Genomic DNA, 9,275 nt, shown 5'->3' with positions numbered 1-9,275 from the left:
CTCTATTTTGGAGGCTGGGTGTATTCTTTGTGCTGGGGGAGAAGAGAATTTTTAAAAGTCAGTTTTAAATATCAGCTTATTTGAGATAATTTGCATACAATAAAATATATCAATTCAAAACTGTCATCTGATGAGCTTTCATAAGGACATACAGTGTGTATCCATCACAATCACGATACGGAACGTTTCCGTCACCCCCGTATGCTGCTTTGTAGCCAGTCCCCTCACCATCCCTGGCGTCACTGATCTGCTTTCTGTCATCGCTTTGCTTTGTGTAGATTTCACATAAATCGATTCTACAGTATCTGTTGATGTCCGACTTCTTTGACTTAGCATATGCTTTTGAGAGCCATTCCTGCTCTTGTACATATAAGTAATTCTTCCTTTTCATTGCAGAGTAGTATTCCCCTGCACAGACAGAACATAATTCGTTTATCTGATTGGCAGATGATAGATATTTGGGTTTCATTTCTGAATAAAGTACATGCCTTTGTGTGAACTTATGTTTCCCTATCTCATGAGTCAATGTCTAGGAGCAGGATTGCTGGGTCGTAGAGTAACTGCATGTTTAATTTTATAAGAAACTTTCAGACTTTGAAGTGGCTGTGCCATTTTGCATTCCCACCATCAGTGTATGACAGTTTCAGGTATCCCGTGTCCTCAGCAACACTTGGTATTGTCAGTCTTTAATTTTAGCCCATTCCACTGAGCATGTAGGGTGTATCTCAATGTGCTTCTAATTTACATGTCTCTGATGAATCTTTTCATGTACTTACCACTTGTTTATCTTTTTTGGTGAGGTGACTAGTAAAATTACTTGTCCATTTTAAAAAATCGGAATCGACTCCCTTCCTATTATTTAGATAAGTATTCTTTATATATTTTGGATATAAGTCCTTTATCAGTTATATGGGTTTTTTAAATTTCAAAATATTAAGGTGACATAAATGTTTTTGGTTACATGGGTCACTTTTGTAATGCTTTAGTAATGGCTGTAAGTGTGCCCATCACCTAAATAGTGTTTATTGTACCCATTAGGTGGGGTTTTGACCCTCCCTTCCTCCCTGCTCTCACCTGCTTGATTTCCACTGATTTCCATTGAGCTTTACTTCCGTCTGTGCCCACATGTGCTCTTCGGTTAGTTCCAATTTAATAGCGAGTACATGTGGTATTTGTTTTTCCATTCTTTAGATACTTCACTGAGGAGAATGGTCTCCAGTTCCATCCAAATTGTTGCAAAAGGCATTAATTCATCCTTTTTTGTGGCTGAGTAGTACTCCATGGTATACGTATACCACATTTTACTAATCCACTCATGGATTGATGGGCACTTGGGTTGATTCCACATCTTTGCAATTGTGAATTGTGCTGCATGCTGCAATAAACATTGGAGTGCACGTGTCTTTTTGATAAAAATACTTCTTTTCCTTTGGGTAGATACCCAGTAATGGGATTGCTGGATTGAATGGTGGGTCTACTTTTAGTTCTTTGAGGAGTCTCCATTCTGTTTTCCATAGAGGTCCCAACACGTAGTCCCAGCAACAGTGTATAAGGGTTCCTTTCTCTCTGCATCCATGCCAGCATCTATTGTTTTGGACTTTTTAATGAAAGCCATTCTAACTGGGGGAAGGTGATATCTCATTGTGGTTTTAATTTGCATTTCCCTGATGGTTAGTGACGTGGAACATTTTTTCATATGTTTATTGGCCAGTTGTCTAGCTTCTTTTGAAAAGCTTCTTTTCATGTCTTTGCCCACTTTTTAATGGGGTTGTTTGTTTTTTTCTGCTGATTTACTGGAGTTCTCTGTAGATTCTGGATTTCAGCCCTTTATTAGATGTATAGTTTGCGAATATTTTCTCCCATTCTGTAGGTTGTCTGTTTGCTTTGATTATTTCCTTAGCTGTGGAGAAGCTTTTTGGTTTAATCTAATCCCATTTATTTATTTTCCTTGTTGCTGTAATTGCCACTGGGGGTCTTAGTCATAAAATCTTTGCATAGGCCAATATCTAGAAGAGTTTTTCCTACATTTTCTTCTATAATTCTTTGGTTTCATGCCTTACATTTAAGTCTTTTATCCATCTTGAATTAATTTTTGTGAGTGGTGATAGACAGGGGTCCTGCTTCACTCTTCTGCCTGTGGCTATCCAATTTTCCCAGCGCCATCTGTTGAACAGGGCTTCTCTTCCCCAGTGCACATTGGTGTTTGCTTTGTCAAAGATCAGCAGCAGCGGGGAGGTGGCCTTGGCAGTCTCAGCTTGGTCCGCCCTCGCTGCAGGGTGGGGAGGGAGAGTCTGGGAGAACAGGCAGCACCCCACTGCATGGGTCCCTCTCCCTGGACTGAGGCCGCAGACGTCCACGTTCTGGACCACACAAGTTATGGGGCCTCCCGTGGTCTGGGCAGGCGTGGGGACCATCTGCGTGGAGACGGGTGATGCGAACCGAAGGGCTTGAGCTCCCTGGAGTGGTCAAGGGTCCCTACAGGCGGGAAAGCAGCATGGTAACCGCCTTGTCCACTGGGGCTGTGGTCACAGGGTGGGGGCGGGGGCGTATAGGGGTCTGGGAGTGGGAGTGCTGAGAGTCCGATGCTTTACTTTCTGGAAGGTCCCAGTTCAGTGGCTGCAGCAGCGCTTGGGCTTGTGGGGGTGGAAAAGCCTCCAAGCAGCTCGCCCAGTTGATGACGGAGGATGTGGGGAGGAGGAACGAACCCCACCTACCCTTCGCTGGGCTCTGAGCTTCCCCGGGTTGGTCTTTGCTGATATGTTTTTTTCTCCTTTCTTGCCACGAGGTCTCGGGCGGGCTCTGCACCTTTCCCTCCAAACCACAGCTGAGCTGCGCCCATCCCCTCCTGTATCCCAAACCCGAACGCTTCTTTTCCTGCGGCCGATCTGGCACCGACGTCTCTAGGCAGCCATCGCCCCACCATCTAGGTACATGGTGTGAAAATATTTTCTTCTGGTCTGCTCACCTTTTGTTTTTCTCAACAATGCATTTTACTTGCAGTGTTTACACTGCTCACGTTACTTTTTGAAACTTGAAAAATTTTAAACAATTTCACAATTATACAAAAATTTCAAGAATAATGCAAATAATTCCAAGATACACTTTGCCCAGATTTCCCAAATCTTAAAATGTCATTACACTTGCTTGCTTTCTCTTTCTCTTTCCCGCTCTTTGGCCTCCAGACCTGTGTTTCTCTGTGTGTCCCCATCGTCCCTGTCCTTACAGGCCAGCTTTCTCTGGCTCTCTGAGCACCATCTCACTCCAGCCCGTGGCTCTGAGTCCCATCGCAAGAACCTGCGGGAAAATTCAGTCTGCTCAGGCCTGGTGGGTGTTGCCTGATCTGATCAGCAGTGACCTTGTGGTGGGTCCTTTGAGAATAAACCACGGGTGCATTTTCCAAGAATGAAATAAAGGATGAGAGAAGAAACCAGGAGCATCTCTTCTATGAAACAGTAAATGGTTTGAAAAGTTACAAGTATGTAAAACTTTCCAAATGAGTATTATTTTCATGCGGTTACCTTGGAATGCAAAGTACCTTTTCCAAAACCTGTGTAGCTATTTTATTGCTGACCCCAGCACTTGTCTCTGAGGACAGGCTTTAGGGTCAGGGACGTTCCTTTAAAGAAAATCAGTGTCTATTCTTGGTATCACAACTCCCTCTTGACCAGAACATGGTATTTTTTCACCTTTAATTGCTAGTGACAAAAACACAACTGGGACGGACACTCCAATTACCCTGATTTGATGACTGCACATTGTGTGCCTGAATCAAACATCACACGTGCCCTATGAAGATATACAACTATTACGTACCCATAATAATTACAAATTACCAAAAAACCAGAAACACAACTGGATTTCCAAGAGTGCAGGTGGCTGTAGGTTCAGTTGGGTTCAGGGGCTTAAACACATCACTCTCCACCCAGACTTTCTCCACATTACAGCCCAGAATTCCCATTCTGTCATTCTCCCGGGGACAACCGAATCTAGAAGATCACAGATGCTGTCAGCTTTCTCTCTCTTGCTCTCTCTATTTCTCTTATTTTTTTCTTCTTGTCCATGCCCTACACTACAATTAAGCGTTCTTAATGTGACTGTCATAGCCACAGGCAGCCCCCAAACCTGCCATCTATGTTGCCAGAGTAATGGCCTCCGAAACACGTCTGTGTCCTAAACATCCCTGGACCCTGAGAACATGTCACCTTGCCTGGCAAAAGAAACTTCGCAGATGTGCTTGAGGATCATGAGATGGGAAGATTATCCTGGATTATCCGGGTGGGCCCAGTGTCATCATGAAGGTCCCTGTAAGAGGGAGGAGGACAGTCAAGATGGAAGGAGGAGAAGGGAGCACCAAGCAGAAGGTGGAGCAAGGCGCTTTGAAGATGGAGCGAGGGGCCCCAGACCACGCAACGTGGGCAGCCTCTGGAAGCCCGAAAAGGCAAGGAAACAGATTCTACCCTAGAGCCTCGTGGAGGAACCAGCCTGCTGACACCCTGACTGTAGCCCAGTGACGCTGATTTCAGACCTCTGGCCTCCAGAACCGTAAGAAACTGAGTTCAAGTTGTTTCCAGCCACAAAGTTTGTTGGATTTGTTACAGCAGCTATAGGAGGTTAATACACAATCCAAAAGAAGAGAGACCTTTTTCTCCAACACCGATATGCTAAATCTCGTATGGGTTTTCTAAATTGCTTTACCTGGGCCGTATACCCACCTTTGGGGCTGAACACACCAGACAGAAAGACGAGGCAGCGTGAGTGACCACTGTGAACTCGGGACTCAGCAGGGGCGCGTGTGGGGGAGGATCTGCTCCTCGCAGAGAGAGGCAGCCGGACGGATGAAAGGCAGCCGTGCTCCGGGATCCGCCCTGGCTCCGGGACCCGCCCTGGCTCCGGGACCCGCCCTGGCTCCGGTGCCAGCTGGCCTTCGCTCCCAGCGACCACTGAAGATCAGCTCCACCCTTCGAGGATGAAGCCCTGACTGCAATGAGAATACTCAGAAGATGGTGCTTCAGGTTCGCAAAGCTCTTTCTAAGGAAGAGAGTTGTGCTGTCTCCAGAGGGCACATTTGAATGGAGCAAACTTCATTTGCATATGAAGATCGGATATTTCTGTTGCAAATGTTCTTTTGTGGTCAGAAGGAAGATCTGAGTTCATAGTCTGAGTCTGCCACATGCCAGTTGGTGAACTCTCTAGATTTTGGTTTGTTCATCTGTAAAATGGAGATAATTATACTTTCCTATGGGCTGTTGGAAGGATTAGAGAGACGATTTATGTAAGAGCACTGTTTAAATAAAGTATGCAAAGCTGAGCACAGTTCTTCAATAAAGAACTGCTATATTTGTCTTGTTCTATATATACGGCACTAGGAAATTAGTTTGAGTCAGACTGAATGGTGAGCGGGCTGAGACGTTAGAGCTCTATATTTCAGTGCACAGATTACCACGAGCAGACTGATAACGTGTATTGTGCCTTCTATGTATTAATACATATGCAGTGGTTTTTCTAAAAAGCTAAAAATCCTAACATTTCTGTATTTTTTCCTGTTTTGGTGCCTGCTCCATTCTCTGCTGAATTTTTATGTTTCACCTATTTCCCGGAACTGAGTGTCAGCTCAGTGAGAGTCTCTGGGAGAAGACTCAGGGAGAAGATGAAGGTTCCATGTGCCCGGCTGCGGCCCCCGGGTCCTGGAGCGTGGACGGCACCAGTGGCTCTGTGGCTCCTGGAATCTGCTTTTCCAGGGCTGTTCCTGCCTCGCCACACTCCACCCCATGCCAAGCTTCCCTGTCCCGCGTGTCCCCAGACCAGCCTCACTCTGCCTGGGCCTTCCCTGGCTTCCCCTCTGACACTTCTGTTACCCATTTTGGTGGCCCCTAACTCACCACCCGCCTGAGCGACAGCCTTATTTTGACCCTTGGCCTCAGCATCTCTCTCGTGAACTGTCGGGCCTTCCTGGTGTCCTCGGGGTTTGACTCCTGCTGCGGTTGTTGGTTGGAGGCTGGGACGGGTGCTGACACATGGCCCCCAGGGCCTTGCGTCTGGGCAGCCAGGCTGTATCTGAAGTGAACTCCAGCCCAGGAGCCAAAAGATGAAAAAATAACCACGGCATGTGAATGGGTCCGAGAGGCACTAAGAGATTTTATAGGAAAGAAAATGTAGGTCGAGGGAGGGGGAACACCGAGGGCCCAGACCCAGAAGAACTTCCTTCCGCTCAGGATCTGGCCGCACAGGCCCCTGTGCTGAACGCTGCTGCGTCCTGCTCAACCCTCCGTGCAGGGCTGGGGCGCCCGCCCACAGCTGCTGTGGGTGTGGGCTGCTAAGGGCTTGCAGCTGCCCCTCCCTGGAGACCTGCCCTTGGTCAAGGGACCTCCTTCGCCTGACAGGTCTCCTCCCCCAGGGAGCCCACAGCCAGTGGCTGGATTGCGCGGGAGCCAGGGCGGAAGCCTTTCCTCCTGCCTCAGCTCTGCTGTAAGTCCCCCTCGGGTTCTCCCTGGGACGGGCTGGCACCAGGCTACTGCTGTGACCACATCCTAGCTTAGCTCCTCCGTCTCCCTCACCCCTTCTCCTGGGGGCATCCCTTGATAAATCACAGGAACCACAACCCAAGTCCAGGCTCTGCTTCTAGGGAAGGTGACCCGAAACATCTTCTTTTAGACTTACCACGTTTCCTCTGCTAAATGGCCTTCGTATGGGCTGGTTCCTTTGCCTGAAACACCCTTCCTCACCCCGTCCCCCTAGTTAACACCCCCCATCCTTCGGATCTCAGTGGGCATCACGTCCTTGGGGAAGGCTTGGCTTCCCTGACTAGGTTGGGTTCCCCGGTGTGGAAGCCCCAGCTGCACAGGGTCCCTCTCCAGTGAGTCAGTTGTCACAGCTGCAATTTGGCCTTTATCTCGGTGGCTATTTGAAGAACGTGTGGCTTCCCCATTAGAGTGCACATCCCATGAGGACTGGAACCGTGCCTGCCTTTCCTCTCCACCACACTCCTGGTGCCTCGCTCCGTGCCTGGCATGTCGTGGGGACTCAGAAATAGTTGTTGAAGAAATGATGTGAATGGATTAAAGACGAGAGAAGACTTGAGAGCAGGCGAAGGAGGAGGCAGCTGGGAGGCTGGCACTGCCCGTGCTGCCAGGAGGGCGGGAAAAGGGCACCGAGGACAGCCCGGTGCCCAGTGCCTCCCACCGAGGTGGCTGGTGGCCACTCCCAGGCCCACCAGGAGTGCTAATACCCTGGGAAAGGTGGGACTGGGGTCTAGCTGGTCACCCAGGGTTTCTTTCAAGGTCTAGAATAGGAGCAAGTCAAGTAAGAGTGGATGCACACTGGTCATTTTCATAGAACTAAATTTGGCGTTTAGGGGAAGGACGTCAGGCTCATTTCAGCTCTGTGGTATTGGAAGTGTCCAGACCCGTGTTTGCATTGGATTGAATGGCTCCTAGCGTCACAGACTTGCAGCGTATCAAGTTCAGCAGCCCCTGCATATCACGTAGCAGGATCCCTGCAAAGTAACCTCATCCTCTGGATCAATACTTTCAGTGATTTCCCTGCTTCCTGCGATGGTCAGTGCAATCTTTGAACGACTCTTCAACTAATATTTCTGTCAAGCTCTATTTTTTCAAAAATAGCTCTCCCTTTCCATTAAGAAAAAGCCTTTCTTTCCCAGTCTTTTTTCCCCATTGCCTTTCACTGGGCCATCTCTCCTCTGGCACATGAAACACAGAGCTATGGAACATTTTGACTGTCAGGGGGCCTCCGTCCACACCCCGTGAGTCCCATGGAGGTGAGTCCTGTGTGCTCTGTGAGCAGGTCTCTTTCTTTAAGTATGAAACATCTGTTCTGAGTGAAGGATCGTGGAAAAGAAGGATGGGTAGAAGCCTCTAGAGTGTTCTGCAGTCTAAGGAAAATTTGGCAAAGCCATTGGGGAATTTTTGAACTAAAGTCAGCCGTTAGAGAAGTTTTGTATCTTCTGGAATAGGCCTGCCTCAGCAGTCCTGCTGCACTTGGTGTCCGTGGCTGGAAGCAGCTTTCGGAAGCTTTACCTGGCGCAAACGTAGTCATGGATTCCAGAGACAGCCCGAGTCCTTGGGCAGTTACTCTCCCTGCAGCTGCAGATCTGTGAGCCACATACTCGTGGCCCTCACACCAGACTCTCCTTTGTGTCTGAGACAGTCACCCGCCTCGTACTTCCTGTGAAGGGTGTTGGTGACCACGGATGTGCACATATCCACACCTGGAGTCCAGCTGCACCTGTGCCCCGGCTCCCTCGCAGGTACTGCCTCTGCTGCCCTGCTCTCCCCTGGAGCGAGAGCTGCTCCGTGCAGCCATTGAGTCTGGTGGCGACACTGATAGTAGCTCCGGCTAGCGGGGAACGCGGCAAGATTGCCGTGTACATGGTACACTTTGGTCCGAAGGGTTTTCCCTCCCATCATCTCATTTGATTCTCACCAAAACCTTGTGAAAGTGTAGTTCAGGGATCTCCACTTTACAGACGGAGACGCCAAGACTTGGAAAAGTTGAGAGAGCCAATCAAAGTCACATGGCCCCTAAGTGGGGGAACTGGACCTAAATCAAGGTGTCTCACTCCGGATCCCAGGACATTTCCATGGTAACACCTATGGTGGTCAAGGGCTGGGAACAAGGAGCAAGGACTGGGCTTCTCTCTGCTTTTCTGTGTCTGGTGGATTTGTGAGCACCTCCCTCACCACCTCCCCTTGGTCTGACGTGGCCTTGCTGAACACAGTGGGCTGTGCACTCGTGGCAGCCTCCATCGGGCAAACAAAGAGGCCACCTGTTCCTCTGTCTTCTCAGCAGCTCCCCAGAGACAACTCGGGGGTAGCAGCTTGGGGACCTGGACACGGAGGGCTGTTTGTACAGTCAGACCCATGTAGTGTTCTTCCCTGACTCCACACCAAGGCCACTTGGCACTATTCACTCATTGTCCTACTGCATGTCTTTGTCACCAAGCAATCAGTGGGCTCGCTGCCCAGTGTGCACAGAAGCCAATACCACGGCACTGGCCTTTGAGAAAAGCAAAGCTTTATTGGGAGTCAACGGGCAGGAGGATGCAGGAAATGCTCAAATCTGTCTCCTGAGCTGGGGCTGTCGGGTTTTATAAGCCTTAGGTGACGAGGTGCAATCTGACCGGATCTTGCAACGAGGGGAGGCTGAGAGGTGTGCTCTGACCGGATCCTGCCAGGAGGGTGACCACAGGCTTGATCTGCTTAGATCCTGGATCCTGCCACGTGGTCTCCACTCCTCAATCCAGGCCTGGATCCTGGGTT

This window comes from Eulemur rufifrons, chromosome 3 (genome assembly GCF_041146395.1).
Source record: "Eulemur rufifrons isolate Redbay chromosome 3, OSU_ERuf_1, whole genome shotgun sequence".
NCBI lineage: Eukaryota > Metazoa > Chordata > Mammalia > Primates > Lemuridae > Eulemur > Eulemur rufifrons.
This window is presented reverse-complemented; position numbering follows the sequence as displayed.